The following is an 18,532-nucleotide window of genomic DNA, read 5'->3' as shown; positions in this document are numbered from 1 at the left end:
ATCAATGTAAAAAAAAAAAAATACATTTTGACTAATTAAAAATGTCCATCTTTACTTAACTTTAAAACATTTGTGTTTCAGTCCAGTGGTAAGTCTGACATCACTGTTTCCAAGTCCAAAAGCTCTATCAGATGCCAAAAACAAACAAACAGTGCTAATATGCACTCATTGTGCTGTAATATTCCTGAAAATTATGATCCTAACCTTTATCTCTATACCGAACTCTCTGATGGTTAGTTATTCAGCTATTTTGAATCATAAAATGCTGAAGTCTGGGATGCCGTTAGACTGGAGACTGTAATGTACACTATGGCTTTTGAAAAGCTTAAATGTGTGACTTGAATCCACAGTGTTCATAAATGGTTGTTGAGTATTCTCATGAAACAAGATAGAGGAAGTAGAAGTAGAGGCTCCGACCCGGAAACAGTATTAAGGTGCAGTAAAATGATCTGTTGTTCTGTGAATGTTCACTGGTGAATTCCAGTCATTTCAATAAGAATCCACACGATCAGCAATTTTGTTTGTGGTCAAAAATGCCACTACACTATGGGACCAAGTTGGTGTGAGGTACTTAAAGAGTTAGAAAAGTGAAAAGGTACAGCAGATTCGGTTTCCGTTTGTTTTTCCTCTTTTCTGGTGGATGGTCCAGGCACTTCAATGATTTTCAGGTCTACAGGAGGATTTTTATTCTTGTTCAAACTTGTATTTCAGCTTACCGAGATCCCTGCAAAGTATAACATTTACGGTTAGTAAGGTTATTAAAGTGATAGTTGTGAAATTTTAATAATTTCCTCAGCCTTGTGACGTTCCAAACCTGTTTGACTTTCTGTCTGTGGAACCCAAAAGCAGATCTCAGGCATAATGCGACCCCAGTCACCATTCAATTTCACTGCATGAAACAAAAAAATTGTGTAAATCATTCATGAAACCATTCTTATGTACAGTTGTCTAGTTCAATTCAATGCAACAATTTATGTAAAAATGGTTAAGCTCCAAAAATGTCCCAGAAAAGATAATCAATGAGTTCACAACTCGTGTTATGGGTTGTGTTTTAAGTCTTCTGAAGCCATATAATAGCTTTTTCCTTTTTTTTTGTCGAAAAAGACTAAACTTGAAGTTATAATTCAGAGTTAAAATGTCTTATATTCAAATGCAAATGATAAAGATATAGAGGGTTTTCACGACGCGTCATCAATCCGGAAGTCGGCCATTTTGGAGGCACTGAACGTAAACAGTGCCATTGAACTGAACGGACTCGCAAATTTGGCTGATTATTGCTTCTGAAAAATGGTCAAGTTTTGGTCTGTACTCATCGGTCGCACCGAGAAAAACATTTCTAGTTCTATAGACTGCCGAAAGTTAAAGAGAAGAGTGCAAAAAACTGATGAAAGATGGCGTTTGTGGTTGAGAGAGGCACAGCATCAGCCACATGTGTAAATGAAGCGTTAACTATGGCTAAAATTTTGACGTAAAATAGTTAACTATGGGTACATACACACTGTCAATCCGATTATCTTTGTATCCGATTGGAATATGATCTAAAATGATGTCCACACTGTATGCAACTGTTCAGGTCCGATTTGTGTGTCCACGCAGCTCTTTGACAACACGGCAATGATGTTGCGTTGATGGAGGGGTTTGCATTTGCAATATAAATGTTTTCTTATTTAAATTTTACAATATGGAGATGTGTAGCCGCTGCGCTGGACTACTGCGTCTCGAGCTGCAGAACTGTAGGAGGCTGGAACTGTATGCACAACTCTTTCCGCGCCGGTTTCAAAATACTTTTCAAAAATAATAATTTTCTGCTCGTCCGGCACTTGCAACAACACAACCTTGTTTCGGCAGCGACTTTCAGCATGTTCCCTATAACAACGTCTGATGTTTACATTTTACGTGGCGTGAGAAAGTCACATAAACCACGCGAAAGAGCGTTCAGACTGGTGGATTTCCTGATATGTGATTTGGATATTAAACCACATATGGATGTAGCTTGAAACGGATTTCATGTGCTTTTTTTTTTGGACTGACAATCTGAACGTAGCCAATGTCGGGATACGAAATAGAAGTAAGGACTAGTTAGAGAAGCTAGCTCGTTCAGATCTTTACCACATATTACCTTAAGTTTGTCAAAATGTTGAGCTCTTTCCTGCTTTAAGTCCTTCTCTATATGATTTCGCAGCTTCCATGTGTTGTTCCCGTGGTTTAGACATCAGAAATTAGTGTAACAATGTGTTCAGTAGTACATAAACAGTGCAATCCATGCCGTTGTTTACATCCGAGTACCTCCAATATGGCCGCGCATCCGGGTAACTGACCAAATCGTGACGTAGGTGAAAACCCTCTATAAGAAAAAATGCATAGCATTATTTGTGAACCAAACCTGTTATATTATTTTTCTGAGCATGAATGAGATTTGAGAGCATGAGGGAAGATTTTCAGAGAATAACTGATTAAATAACAAGTACACAGTCAAACAACACAATTTCACACAGAGAAAGATAATAGTAATAAAGTACTTGCATGTGGTGCAGGTAACTTACTGTAATTCAGTGTTGCCACTGAAATGTTCATAATATTTAGAAATGTAATGGTTGTTCTGGGGAAACAAAAGAACAAAGCTGATTATTCTATAATATTTACTGACCAGTAAATGGCTTTAAAATGGTATTTGAGAGAATGAGGGCACCTGTAGTAAGTAACGTTAAAGTTAGGCTAAACAAAAAAAAAAAAAATACAAACTATATTAACCTGCTTTTGTTTTTCATAACAAACGCCAATGACGACAGCAGGAATCAGCTAAATTAGTTAGGCTATATCAGCAATTTTAAGACAGTTGTACAGAATATGTTGAATTGAATGACTAAATCAATCTAAGACAATAAGTCAATAATTTCCATTTGTTCATTAGATCAACGTAACGTTAATTAGCATCGCGGCTAAAACCTTCATACCAGATACTGTGCAATAAACGAGTGGTAAACACTGTAAAAACGTAGTAATGTATAATAAATTTAGTTGATATATATGTGTGTTTGAATATATAGTGAGTAGACTTTGTATTTATATTTATTTGGCGAGTTTACAAACCTTGTAACGGAGAGCCGAACAAACGGCGAAAGCTTTGATGAGAGGAGCCGTTACTTTCAAACCCGATGACGTCGATCAGCTGAGCTTTGTTGCGCGCGAGCATCACTGAAGCGACGACAGCAGAGGAATAGCAGCAGTTTCGTGACAATAAAACTTCTCTCCTCCTGGTTCTTCTTCTTCATATTATTAATATTATTATTATTTAGTGTTGTTGTTTAAGGTTTAAATTACTTAATAAAATAGGCCTATACTAAATAAATGTAAGCTACCCAAGTGAAAAAAGACGTAGGCTACTGTTAAATGTATTAAAATGCATTAAAGTATATTTGTATTGTAGGTCTACTAAAAACACACTCAAGTTGCCTACGTTTTTAATACATTTAATAGTACGTCTTTTTCACCTGGGTATGTATACTGAATCAAACTTAAGTAGCCTATAATAATAATAATAATAGGATAATAATAATCTTATTCTGGCCTCACTGAACCACTGGGTTCCTCCAGATGCTGGCTTTAACATAAGATATCTTCCAGGAACCACTTAAATGTTAAAAGATCTTCCAATAACCCTTTTATCGCATTCAAGTTCCTCTATTTTCCCCCAAAGCACTTCGAGGTCTCATGGTAATGAAAAGGTGACTCCAGAACCTCTGAACTAAATACAAAGTGCTTAAAGGATCCCATAAGTTCCAGCAAGAACCTCAAAGATTGTCAGTGCTCCTCCAGTAACCCTACTAGGAGAAAGAGCTTTGAGGCACCTAAATTACATTTTGAAGTTCCTTGAGTATCCGACAGGATATTTGAGGCTCCTTTCGTTTTTACAGTGTACTTTAAACTGTGACAGTATGCTCTACATGATAGTTAATCCAAAATTGTATTGTGTAAGCAAGAAAACATCAAAAGGCTATATTCTTACCTAAAGCTGAATTGTCACTTATGGTGAGAATTGGAATTGATAAAATAACGACTCATTTCAGACACAGAGTCACGGTTAGGCCCATTCACAACAAGGACGATAACTACAGTATAGCTTTGAAGTTTAAATAGTTGTTCCAACTGTAAGATAACAACTATAAAGATAACAAAACAAAGGAACAATTTAATTGGAATTTCTTTCAGAATATTTTTTTTCCATCTGTTAAACAGTAAAAACATTAAATCAGAATTCATCCTTTAAACTTGAGCATTTAAAGCGCAGACAACAAAACTGCAGCACACATTTAGAATAAACAATGTTGTCATCCTTTGGTGTGGAGTGGACGCTAATACAGTTACAATTAAAGTTATCGTTCTCCGCATGAACGAGCCTTTAAACTGATCAGGAAACCAATTTACTTATGATGTCACTGAACTGGGGTGTGACAAAAAAAAACAAAAAAAACATCAGCAATGACTAGAGGGCTAAATAGAAGTCCTGCTTTTATGATGGCTACTCTGCAGAGCCCTCATAGGGCATTGTAAATGTTTGATTGGCAATGATTACACATTTACTTATGAACTGAGAATAAGTCCTACAGAAGTAGACATGATTAGCCTTCAGCATAAATATAAGGAAGTCCGGAGAGGATGACGGTGGAAACACTGAATATTTTATTAATTATGTCCTTCCATCCTGCGGTCAGGACAAAGAAGCCTTGGGAAATTAACTGTGATAGGACTGCTGGATAATTACAGCTACACAATAATAAAATCTATATGCATGAAATATTATTTTTCTTTCAACTTGCAGACGTCACTATGTTTCAGACTGTGAAAAAAAAAAAAAAAAAAACACAATAAAACGTTGCTCCACATTACTGTTTAATAATAACAGCCTTTTGTGATTAGGGATAAAAAGAAAACCACAGAAAACAAACACTATAACACTTATTTTTTCATACCCATATTCAGAAGAACATAATAGTCCAATGGAGTTATTTTTTGCATTTTCTGATGAGAAAGTGAGTTGTGTTTGCTTGTACAAAACTCATGCTGTTGACTATTATCGGTGTTGCTATGTTATTACCTACTGGTCCAAGTGAAAAAAAAAAAAAAAAACTCCTGTTTCCAAGTCTCATGATCTTCTCTTTAGATATATGGCTCAGGTCACTCCTTGTAAGTCTGTGGGACCTACAGTGCAACCTTTTCAGCTGCTTTTGAGCAATTGTGATTCCCTATGAAACTCTAGTAGCAAGTGTCTGTTTGTGAATGAAAATTGAATAAGTGGTGAAATCCGTCATCTGATCAAAGTTGTTCATTCTGCCCCCAAACATCATAAAAGAAGTGGAATATCTCCATGGGAAAGAACCAGTGTAGAACATCCATGACTGAAATAATAGAGTATGGAAACATCCTCTCAGAAAGTTGTGACAGAAACTGACCACACCGTGCCGTGAACTTTGCTCAAGGTCGCAGAAATGATGGTGTTTAAAGGCAGAGATTTATGGCATTGTGAGCTGGTTGTGTCCCAGCGCTGGTGTGAGTGATGTCCTCTGGGAAACATACCATCAGCCAGAGCCTGCAAACACCCTTGTTTGTTCTCACAGAGTCTTTCCAAATAATTATTTCTTATTACCTAGACTGATAACAAAGACCACACACTCTGTTTGCTTTTCTCAAATCGCTTAAAACGTGAAGATGGGCAGGTAATGTGTAAGACAGGTTTGCTGTTAACTAAGTTGTTTAGTCCCTAAATGAAGTGTGAGCTTTCTTTACACATTTGCACACACTCTCCTGGCTTGGTGAGTATTTGGAGGTGAAGGACACTGACAGAGCTACAGTCTGTTATGGCAGCAAACCGTACCAGGGGATCCTGCCTTCATATCTCTACTAAACCTTCTCATTGTTGACCTGGCTCACTCTGTCCTGATGTGGAGAATAAGAGCCTGGGTCGGAGCAATGAGATTCTGTGTCCACAGGGACAGACACGGAAAGCTTTTACACTTTAACAAGATTCAGCCCAAGACAATTCCCTGCCCTTAGCTGTCTGTAGTATTGGATCTCAGTTCAAGGTTGCCATTAAAACAAACACAGAGTGTGACAAAATGATTTAATGGACTTGGAGAAAAATAAAATAAAATAATGCTAAAGTGAGACAAAATTTAATCAAAGTTAATTAAGTAAAAAAAAAAAAAAAAAAAAAAAAAAAAAGATTAAATAAAAAACATGTAAATAACAAATATGTGAATATGTTATAGTCAGTGTTTTACTAGTGGCGGTGTGAAAAAATAAAAATAAATAAAGAATTCCTCTCTGTTGCATGGAGCTCAACAGTGCCTGTCCACTATTACAGTGACAATAGTTCTGTAACTATTTTTTTCCATTGGGATATATATGTATTTTTTATAGAGTATTTAAGAGTTATAAGCCAGGGAATAAGCCAGAGTGTTGGTGCTCTTGAGCTTCCGCTGTGAGAGTACAGGTGTCACATGCGCCAGCTGGAGTACCCACTCCTCCCCGCTTGTGCTACCTCATCATGAACTACATTTCCCATAACCCATTGCCTGCACTCATTGTGGTCTAATTACTTCCACCTGTGTGCAATTAAATTGTTTGTGTTTGCCTTTATAAGCTCTGTGTTTTCACTCACTCATGGCAAATCTTGTAAGTGTCACACTGCATTTCTGAGCATACTCATGCGCCATGTTTCTGACCTTCTGCCTGGTTTCCTTGTATCTTGGACTCTGTTATTGTTTGGCTTAACCTCCCTGTGGTTAGTGATGGCAAAATGAGGCTTCCTGAACCACTGAGACCTCGCAGCCCATTGCTTCAACCTCAATTAGGCACTTGCAACTTATCAAATCAATCTTGTCACTTTGTCACAAATTCAAATTCACATCTACGTGCTCTAGAGTTTTGCAACTCTTTTACCTTCATATCCAACACATGCATGTCAGAACAGTTTGTGACAGCAGGAGAAAGTGGAGTGAAGATGACAAACTTCAGCCAGACAGTGGGGAATGAGCTTGACCAGCTGAGCATTCTTTCTGTGCTTTCAGGTTCCTTCTCATTAATCACTCATCCTTCTTCTGCCACCTGTGCTCATATGGCCCCGATGACAAGTGGAAGATCACCATCAGGTGTGTGCATAGGTTGCTGATCAACTGCTCCTTCTGTGTTGCCAGGGATGATTGTTGACGGCACAATGGCAGCCCACCACATTCCCATAAGTTTTATATGGATTTGGTTATGTTAATCAATTAAATAAAATTAGGTTTCACTTTATTTTGATGGTCCCTTTAACACATTCTGTTGTCTATAAGTAACATTGCATCTACATGTCTACTAACTCTCATTGGAGTATTAGTAGACTGGTAGGGTAAGACTAAGTTGACATGTAGTTGCAAAGTTACTTATAGTCAGTAGATTGTCTGTTGGAGGAGCATCACAAGAGTTTGCTGATATTAAGCAGACCGTCTACTAATAGTCTAATGAGAGTAAGTTGACATGTACTTGCAAAGCTACTTCTAGTTAACAAAATGTTCAAAGGGGACCATCAAAATAAAGTGTTACCAAAAGGTAATCATTGTTTGTTTTAGTATGAAATATTTATTTTCCTGAACGGCACTTTGGTATGCTTTTAAAGTGCTTTATGATTGAAATCTGCGGCTGACCTACTCCATAACAGTGTAGGGACCCTTCCACTGGAACTTTTAAGCTGTATCTGGAACCTAGACGGGGACCTTGTCTCCAGGTTGGAACATGCGGGGTTTGTTCCCAGGTTTCTACCCAACAGTGACTATTATAATCTGTGATAAACATGTTGGTGATCTATAATCCTTTTATTCTTTGATTGTTACTCATGAATGAGATTTTCTGTAATTCTTTAACTTTTGAATATTTGGTTGTTTTTGTTTATGGTTTTGTTCGTTTCATGTTAATTAGGCTTTAATGTGTTGTGTGGTGAGCTTATTACTTTTTGTGTGATATATTGGTTTGTTTCTTTATACTTTGATTTTGTAGCCAATGTGACTTTATCATGTAATTGTATGACTTGTATTAAGATTGCTCCTGCACATTCCTGCACTGTAAATTCGTTTCGCGTACCTACCCCGAAGTGACAAAATTACATTAAATTTTGTATCAATTTATAAGTAAAGACCAGTACTTTGTTTAGGCTTGGTTTATAGGGAATTACAAACCTGCGCACATATTCAAACGCACATAAATATAGAACCAATTCTTAATGCGCATGTGAACGCCATCAGTGTTTATCACAGGTTCGCGTTTAAAGTCTGTGTAGAGAGAATGGTGTCGTCTTAGCGGCCCCTAATTTAATAAATGATCGTTGCGACGAAAGCAACTCAATCAAAACTAACTTTAGCTGGAAAATAACTTTATTAAAGAACTGCTATAAAGCCAAAACATTCTCTGTTACCTTAAATTATACGTTTATCTCTGTAAAGCTGCTTTGAAACAATCTACATTGTTAAAAGCGCTATATAAATGAAGTCTTGACTTGACTAAGCATTAGGTGTGTTGCAGGTGGGGAGGAGTTGAAAACGCAGACATGAAGTTGGACACTTTCTGCTTCTCATTAATAGTGCCATTTATGTACTTTATCACAGATGAAGTTGATTTAGATGCAATGTTTGTCAAATTCACAGAAATTCAGACGTTGTCATTAAAAAACAAAGCTTTTCAATTCATGCTTTATGTACTGCTCACAGTGCCATATGTAAGAGTAAAATTCAACAAAAGCCTTTACTATTTAAATACCAATACAATACCTATATTTCATTGATGCATGATATAACATTAAGACTACAATAAAAGTTTTTACTGTTATAGAAACATCAATTTGTGAGTATCAGCTGTGCTGAATTTTAGAAATGAACTCGAAACACACGTGGTTTTTGTCTTTGGTGAAACCAGCAAATCATGAAACAGCTGTGACGTCATCAGAGCTCGTGTAGCTGATTTGGGACTACTACAGCACCTGACCCAGGTGATTGCACACAGATCAGTAGGCTTGTTCGACTTCATGCAGCTCTGCGCAGACCGATCGGTGGCTGACTTGAAGCAGTGCATGCCAGTTAGAAATTTTGTCCGACTTGATGCAGCGCCGACGCCACGTGACTGTGACGTGTGCCATCAGAGTACCGCGAGAGCGATTTGAGAGTAGCCGGAGAACTCAGCCAGCGCAGCTTCTCAAGAGCGGCTGCACGAGGGCTGATGACGACACAGCTGTTCCATGATTGGCCGGATTCACCGCATGACAACGATCACGTGTGTTTCGTGTTTATTCGAACACCTTTAGTTCCTCTAAAGCTCTCAAATCAGTTTATTATAACAGTGAACACTCTTTTCATGTAGTTGCGATGTTATATTGTGTCATGTTTATCAAATTAAAACTGATTAAAAAACGTAGACTCCACTTCATTGATAGTAGCTTATGTTGAACTTTATTCTTGTTCAAACAGACGCTGTATGAAGCAGTACATAAAGTATTGAATGAAAATGTCTCTGAAACATCTGTGCATTATTAGGCAAATATTGCATTTATTTCACTTCAGCTGTGGTAAAGTATGCAAACACCACGTGAGCGGTCACTACGGGAACCAGAAAGTGTCTGACTTCACGTCTCCGTTTGCAGCCCCTCCCCGCCTGCACGCGGCTACTCTCGCCGATCGGGTGCATCCAGCCGCAGCCGATGTCGAACACACATAGTGTTGGACAATATTTCTAACCAGAATGCATTGCATTTGTCAGGCATCAATCAGTCTGTGTGGTGCCGTATTAAGTCGAACTGACCTATGGTAATCAGGCATTGAGAGAGGTCAAGTCAAGTCAAGTCATCTTCATTTATATAGCGCTTTTAACAATGTAGATTGTTTCAAAGCAGCTTTACAGAGATAAACGTATAATTTAAGGTAACAGAGAATGTTTTGGCTTTATAGCGGTTCTTTAATAAAGTTATTTTACAGCTAAAGTTAGTTTTGATTGATTCGCTTCCGTCGCAACGATCATTTGTTATTAAATTAGGGGCCGCCAAGAAGACACCATTCTCTCTACACAAACTTTAAACTCAATCCTGTGAGAAACGCTGTTGGCGTTCACATGCGCATTAAGAATTGGTTCTATAGTTATGTGCGTTAGAATATATGTGTGCAGGTTTGTTATTCCCTACAAACCAAGCCTAAACAAATTACTGGTGTTTCCTTATAGTTTTGATTCAGAATTTTATTTTATTTTATCAATTCGGGGTAGATACGCAAATTGAGTTTTCCCGACGACGCTTTATCTGTAGAGTGGGAAAGGGATCCTCCATAGGGAGAGACTAGTTGGCACTTCAGCACTGCGTTGTCATCGGGTCCAGGCGAAGGGCCTTCGTCAGATCTGGATACGGCCTGGATCCGGCAGGCTGCGGGAAGACCTCAGGATAAACAAAGACACTAAAATTAGCGTAGATGCCATTCTTCTCATGATGTAACAAGTACATCAGGATTTATGGGAAGTGTTCCCGGTTCCATCTGACCTAATCTATGCAGCCTAACACTGAATTATATAAGTCTATAATGTATTATGTGAATGCTATGTCAAAGAGATGTGTCTTTAATCTAGCTTTGAACTGACAGAGTGTGTCTGCTTCCCGGACAATGTTAGGAAGATTGTTCCAAAGTTTTGGTGCTAAATAGGAAAAGGATCTACCGCCAGCAGTCGATTTTGATATTCTAGGTATTATCAACTGGCCGGAATTTTGAGATCGCAATAGACGTGAAGGACTATAATGCGTTAAGAGCTCGCTCAAATACTGCGTAGCTAAACCATTTAGTGCTTTGTAAGTCATCAGCAATATTTTAAAATTGATGCGATGTTTAATAGGGAGCCAGTGCAGTTTTGACAGAACTGGGCTAATATGGTCATACTTCCTGGTTCTGGTAAGAACTCGAGCTGCTGCGTTTTGAACTAGCTGTAGTTTGTTTATTAAGCGTGCAGGGCAACCACCCAGTAGAGCATTACAATAATCTAGCCTTGATGTCATGAAAGCATGAACTAATTGTTCCGCATTTGTCAATGAGAGCATATGACGTAATTTAGATATATTTTTAAGATGGAAAAATGCTGTTTTACAGATACTAGACACGTGACTTTCAAATGAAAGATTGGTATCAAAGAGCACACCCAGGTTCCTAACCGACGACGAAGACTTAACAGAGCAGCCATCAAGTGTTAGACAGTATTCTAGGTTATTACGTGAGGAAGTTTTTTGTCCAATAATTAGAATCTCTGTTTTTTCAGAATTTAGAAGTAGGAAATTACGAGTCATCCAATTTTTTATATCAGCTATGCATTCTGTTAATTTAGTGAATTGGTAAGTTTCGTTAGGTTTTGAAGAAATATAGAGCTGAGTATCGTCAGCATAACAGTGGAAGCTAATTCCATGTTTCCTAATGATATCTCCTAATGGTAGCATGTACAGAGTGAACAGCAGCGGTCCTAGTACTGAGCCTTGCGGTACACCATACTGAACTTGTGATTAGGCCTGTCGCGATAGTCGATAAGTCAATTAATCGCACGATAAAAAAAAATGAGCTCGATAATTTTTCCGCCCGCGATAATTCCATTTGCATGCTTGTTTGTTTTCCTCGTCTCTCTCTCTCTACCAAAGAGACTGGATGACCACTCTCGGTTCTTTAGCGTATAGGAGGAGTGAATCCTCTTCGTCTCTTGTCAGTTGCATGGTCTTTGTGTGGGGAGGCGGCGCGCGGCGCCAGTCACGTATGGGAAAGCGCCGGCGGGACTGTTTGCGGCTACTGCCGGGAGAGAGAGAAGACGCTAGTTGTGAGTTGCGACAGCGAGCCCGATCACATGAAAATGCGTATCTATACCACGAATGTTATTTCTCGTGCCATTTATACGCCAAAAATAGTTTTTGCGTGCATATGATACGCTCTTTATGGCGTGTAATACGCACACACTCCTCACCCTTAATCCTAACCAAGTATTTTCAGTGCGTAGCATACACGCAATAAAGTGCGTCTCCGTCTTCCCGACAGTACACAATCACTTGACAAAGTAACAGGAGGACAGTGCAGAATGGTGTGATATGGCTTGTTGAGGCTTTTTTTTATTTGTTTACAAAGGTCCTAACTGGCAGTTTTGCCTGTTATGGAATGTATCACTATTTATGCCTAATTCTAAAGCCTAATGTTTAATATTTTTTGAAGTGCAATTTTGTTTACATCCATTTTATTTATTAACATACATTTATTTTGTTAACAGACACTAAGAGTCCATTGCTTTTATTGTTTTTGGTTGTTTTGTTCATTTTTTTGGATATTTAAAATGTTTTCCGTTTTCAATGTTTAATATTCTTTAGAAATAAAAGTTTATAGATCGTTGAAAAGGTGTACCTGCATTATTATGCCATTATAATTATATTAAATGAAAATGGTCTCAGAACGACAATATTATCGTTTATCGCGATAATTTCTTGGACAATTTATCGTCCAGCAAAATTTGTTATCGTGACAGGCCTACTTGTGATCGATGAGACATCTCTTCATTTACTGCTACAAATTGATAACGGTCAGATAAGTATGATTTAAACCATGCTAGTGCAATTCCACTAATGCCAACATAGTTTTCTAGTCTATTTAAAAGAATGTTGTGGTCAATGGTGTCAAACGCAGCACTAAGATCGAGTAACACTAATAGAGAGATACAACCACGATCGGATGATAAGAGCAAATCATTTGTGACTCTAACGAGAGCAGTCTCAGTACTATGGTACGGTCTAAATCCTGACTGAAAATCCTCGCAGATATCATTTCTTTCTAAAAAAGGAACACAGTTGTGAAGATACTGCCTTTTCTAGTATCTTTGACAGAAAAGGTAGATTCGAGATCGGCCTGTAATTGACTAATTCTGTAGGATCAAGTTGCGTTTTTTTAACAAGCGGTTTAATCATAGCCAGCTTAAAGTTTTTTGGTACATATCCTAGAGACAAAGACGAATTAATGATATTAAGAAGAGGATCTATGACCTCTGGAAGCATCTCTTTCAGTAGCTTAGTCGGTATAGGGTCTAACATACATGTTGTCGATTTAGATGATTTAACGAGTTTAGTAAATTCTTCCTCTCCTATAGCAACGAATGAATCAAATTTTTCCTCAGGGAGACTACAATGCACTGCCTGATGCGATACTGTAGTAGACGGTTGCATAGTTATAATTTTGTCCCTGATATTATCAATCTTATAAGTGAAGAAGTTCATAAAATCATTACTGCTGTGCTGCTTGGAAACTTCTGTGTTTGAAGCTTTCTTTTTCGTTAGTTTAGCCACTGTTTCAAATAAAAACCTAGGATTATGTTTATTTTCTTCTAATAGGGTTGAAAAATAAGCAGATCTAGCAGCTTTTAAGGCCTCTCTGTATGCAATCGAGCTCTCTTTCCATGAAATGCGAAATACCTCTAGTTTTGTTTTCTTCCAGTTGCGCTCCAGTTTTCTGGCTGCTCTCTTAAGGGCCTGAGTGTGCTCGTTGTACCACGGCGTTGGATTATTTTCTTTAATCTTCTTTAAGCGCAAAGGAGCAACTGTGTCTAAAGTGCTGGAAAAGAGAGAGTTCAAAGTTTCTGTTGCAATATCAAGTTCTTCTAAGCTATCCGGGATGCTAAGATGATGAAACTGATTAGGAAGATTATTGATAAAGCAATCTTTAGTGGCAGAAGTGATAGGTCTAACATATTTGAAACACGGAGCTTTGCAGCCTTGGCTAAATGTAATTTACACAAGACTAGATAATGATCTGAGATGTCATCGCTCTGCTGCAGAATTTCAACGGCATCAACATCTATTCCATGTGATAATATTAGATCTAGAGTATGATTACGACGATGAGTAGGTCCTGACACGTGTTGTCTAACTCCAATTGAGTTTACAATGTCTTTAAATGCCAAACCCAATGCATCTTTTTCATTATCGATGTGTATATTAAAATCACCAACAATTAGTACTTTATCTGCAGCCAATACTAACTCTGATAGAAAGTCTGCAAATTCTTTGATAAAGTCTGTATGGTGCCCTGGTGGCCTGTATACAGTAGCCAGCACAAATCTTAAACGTGATTTATCATTTATACTATATATTTTTACATTAAGCACTAACACTTCAAAAGAATTATATTTAAAACTTGATTTCTTAGTGGTTTTGAAAATATTACTATAAATTACAGCAACACCACCCCCTTTGCGTTTCAGACGAGGCTCATGTTTATAAGAGTAATCTTGCGGGGTGGACTCATTTAAAGTAATGTAATTGTTTGGTTTTAGCCAGGTTTCTGTCAAACACAGGTCACATGTGACCAAAACATTTTTCATTAGAGTGTGTGGGGTGGGCTTCTTTTTTTGCATTTGTATCTATGATTTCAACATAGAAGTAGTAGTAATTTGAGAGTGTAAGGAAACAGACTCTATGTAAAGTGCTTCATGGGAATGGGTGGAGCTCTTTTAGAGCGATTTGCTTGGCGCCAATCTCTGATTGGTCAAGTGTTTATTTTTCTTTTCTTTTTTTTGACTGAACAGCCCATACAACTTGTACAGTGGCGGCATTTTCTTTTTGGTTTGCTTAATTGACAGTGTGGGGTTTTTGTACGGGCATAATGCATTTGTCAAAGGTTATTTTTTTTTATTTTATTTTTTTCTGACAGATCGGACCATCAAACACACAGATCAGCGGCCTATTGGTTGTTTTCTTAATTGACAGTGGGCTGGCCCAATCACATATTTAAACACCTCCTCCTTTGGGCTCTGTGCGAGTGATGAGCGTGCAATGTCAGTGTGCATCTGTCAAAATAGTCGGACAGATGGAGAAGAAACACAAGGTGCAGAGAAATTGTGAAAAAGAAAAAAAGAAACAGGCCATTCAATGATACAGACATGCTTTCTGCAGCAGCGAGACCTTCATCAGCTCCCGTGGCTGGCTGTTGATGATAGTGTTGGTGGTGGTGGCAGCACCAGCACACACAGTGAGGAAGATAAGTAGAGGGAGAGAGATGAGGGAGTGAGTGTAGAGCCTGCGATAAGCAGAACTGCATTCAAAACATGAGTGTAGAAACCAATTACCTCTTGATAAAACTGAGCCAAAAACACAAGTGGTGGGCAAACTAGCTGTTTGCAAAATTATGGTGATAACACTGCAATACAATAATTGCATGCTATAACGTCTCAGTATTTTCCATCAGAACGGCTAGTTTACACATTGTGTACAACTTTCTAAGACAATTAGCAGATCTTTAAGCTAGTTTGTTTTTTGTTTTTTTTATCTTCCCTGCTGTTTTTTAGTGTCTCTGATACGTTTTCTTGCTGAAATTGAGAACATTATTTTGTTAACCACCATTCATTAACAATAGTAAGTCAGTAAGTCAACTGGCAGTATTCTTGTTTAGTTCATTATTTATTCCATCTATTTCATATATGTATTGTTATGCCAATGCAGCTTATAGCTTGTTTTAGGATTCATCACTGTGGAATGGTAAATGGTAAATGGACTGCATTTATACAGCGCTTTCAACAGACCCATGGCCTCCAAAGCACTTTACATATTGCCTCACATTCACCCATTCATTCACTCATTCATACACCGACGGCGGTGTCAGCCATGCAAGGTGCCATCCAGCTCGTCGGGAGCAGCTGGGGTTAGGTGTCTTGCTCATGGACACCTCGACACTTGGTCAGGTGGAACCGGGGATTGAACCACCAACCTTTCCGAATACACAGTTTAATTTTTTTAATAACTCTCACTCATACCTGCTTACTCATTACATGGCTTTAGTGGTTTTAAGGAGAGTGGGAATTGGTATTCAAGGGTGCGTAAACATGGGTGGTGTTTATGATCATATGTAGTGGACCAGTCTGGGCCAAAATTCCAGTCCAGCCCTGCTTTCAAGGAAAGTCTGTTCACTCTGTGGTCTGCAGGCTGCTATTTTGGGCACCTAAGTCCAAGTCATACTTAAATCAGGTAATCCTGATATCTCAAAAACTACTTGCCATACTTACATTTGAATGTTTCAAATCAGCAAAAAAACAAAAAGGACATGAACTGTCCCATAAATGCTGTTTCTTATACTCAAATAGCATTAAAAAAATTATATTTCAGACTGTGCCAGCCAATGAGCATCTGCAGTCCTTAGCATGTGTCTCAGGACACAGACTGTTTCTACTGCTGACTGGCTCTTTAGAACTTATATATTCTATAAAATGAATATTAGATCTATAAAATAAATAAAAACTTTTTGGTAGCACTTTCTATGAAGACCATGCTTATAAAGAATTATAGCTCCATTTGTAAATATAAGCTCCATAAGTAAATATTACTATTTTATAAATATACTTATAAAGACTCATTAATATCTATACTGCATTACAAGTACAGTTATAGTTACATTTGTTATTTTTATAATTGCTTATAATAAGTCATGAATTTTATTTTTCAATGTGCATGCTCATAATCCATTATACACTGATTTATAAGTATTAATGAATCAGTCGTATGGTTCCATGAATGTATTTATAAAAATGCAACTTGCATTGCTATGTTTAAGTTGTTTATTTGTAAATAACTAATGAACAATAAAAAATAAATAAAAAAACAGAGATAATTAATACTATTAAAAATAGACCTAAGTGGAAATCAGCCTTTAAAATTACTTACAGTGCATATATAATAACAATGAGGCAATAAATAATAAGAAAGTATCAAAAGCAAATAATTGTATGGTTTTATTGAACAACACTGTTAAAATACATAATGTAATATACATAATATAAACAATAAATGTATGTACATTATGTGTTATAACAAATACCTGCCGAGGGTACCAATGACCTGGTGATTATTGTTGTTACACTTTACAGCAGATTTTTTTTTTTTTTTTTTTTTTTTGGGGGGCATTTTATTAAAAAAGTCCACTTAATCTTTAATATTTGGCCACTTCTTTACGATACAAATGCTACAGCCACTGTCATTTCTTGAGCAAGAACATGTGGACATCAAAACATGCAAACATGCGACAGCTGTTGCTGGTTTAGCTTTTATTTTGAAATCAGGGTGGGGAAAAAACACATCAATGTATTCTCCTAAGCATAGATTTATAAATGATAGCACTATGCTATGCTATATTAGGATTTTTAAATGGTTTTAATAAATCCAGGGGTGTAATTTGGGGGAGGTAACCCCTTCCCAATAACCAAAACAAGCTAGTACGTTAATGGAACCCTATTTACCGCACCCATTCCGCACCAAACATACAAGTAAACCTAGGCCTAGCTATCCAAAATCTTTGTCTGCAATTTAATAATACTTACCTATCAGTGATGCGCGGGTCAATGTATAAACAACCCGCACCCGACTAACGTTTTCAACTAACCCGCCCGCAACTCAGACCGCAAAAAAAGAAAAAGAAAATATTGTCCCCGACCCGCTTCCTGGCTCCATTTTTTAAAAGTAGTAAATGCTCATTGTAGCGTCATTGGTCCATAGACGTAGGAACTAGGGGTGTGGAGGAGTAACAGGCCCACCCAAAAAAAACAAAAAAAAACTTAATATATTCTAATTTTGTCAAGAATTATAAAAAATCGTCAATAAGCTCATACTTTGTACTAAAATAGTCTAAATGTTTAGTTTTAAAACAATTTTAAAAAGCTGGCTATGTCTATTTTGATGTTTCTGCGCAAGTTCAGCAGACAGTGAGGTTCGGGTTTGTTCCGATCAGAGCTCGTGAGAGGAGAGCGCATTTCTGAATATTCCGCTCCCCTTACTCATTCCGTATAGGGTCGCTCGCTCAACCCAGAATGGCCTAAGCCTGGTTCGAAAATATGTGGAATAAGGGCTGCCTCCGACTATTTTTTTTTTTTTTTTCTAGTCGACTAGTAGATATAGCCTATATTTCTCAAATCTGTGAGGAACAAGCGGAGTTTCGGCGCCCTCCAGTTCACATGCAATGCAAGTGATCGTGCACATTGTCTGCTATATATTTGCTTCTTATTTATTAAATAGGGGCAATTGATTGATAACACATTGATCAAAATTAAGATACAATTTATACAAAACGAAAATCTTTTAAAAAGAGTTTTCTATAAAACAAAACGTAATGAAGTCGTCAAAATCATTTTACCAAAAACAGCGCTGTTGCTAGGAGGGCGCCAGCGCCTCTGCCTCCCGAGTGGATGACAGCCCTGAAGACGCCTAGCAATGATATACCTTTAGTGGTAGTAAACCTTTAGTTAAGTTATATGTCACAGGTCGGGGTGGAGCGCCAGCGGGCCGCCCACCCCTTCGCTTGCGTGCCGCCCCTGAGGAGCCGGCCGTGGACACGAAGGACATGGCGGACACAGAATTCAAAATAAATATACTCTTTATTAAATAATAAAACAATCTTAAAAGTCTCTTCAGTTCAGGTTATCTCTTCATGCATCTCTTCGCATTTCTCAGCACCTTTGGACAGAGAGAGGAATGGACATA

General features: G+C 37.7%; 1 long non-coding RNA gene across 1 annotated transcript; it reads right to left on the bottom strand.

The window, feature by feature from the left end:
• Window positions 1-281: 281 nt before the first annotated feature.
• On the bottom strand, window positions 282-2,571 carry LOC307172977. Its single transcript, XR_013823790.1, has 3 exons — window positions 2,544-2,571; window positions 815-889; window positions 282-724 (listed from the first exon to the last, which is right to left on the bottom strand). It is a non-coding gene; the product is annotated as an uncharacterized lncRNA (long non-coding RNA).
• Between the last annotated feature and the right edge of the window lie 15,961 nt (window positions 2,572-18,532).

This window comes from Squalius cephalus (genome assembly GCF_949319135.1).
Source record: "Squalius cephalus genome assembly, chromosome: 15".
Taxonomy (NCBI): domain Eukaryota; kingdom Metazoa; phylum Chordata; class Actinopteri; order Cypriniformes; family Leuciscidae; genus Squalius; species Squalius cephalus.
The sequence above is the reverse complement of the archived record's forward strand: the minus strand, read 5'-3'. Positions and strand labels throughout refer to the sequence as shown.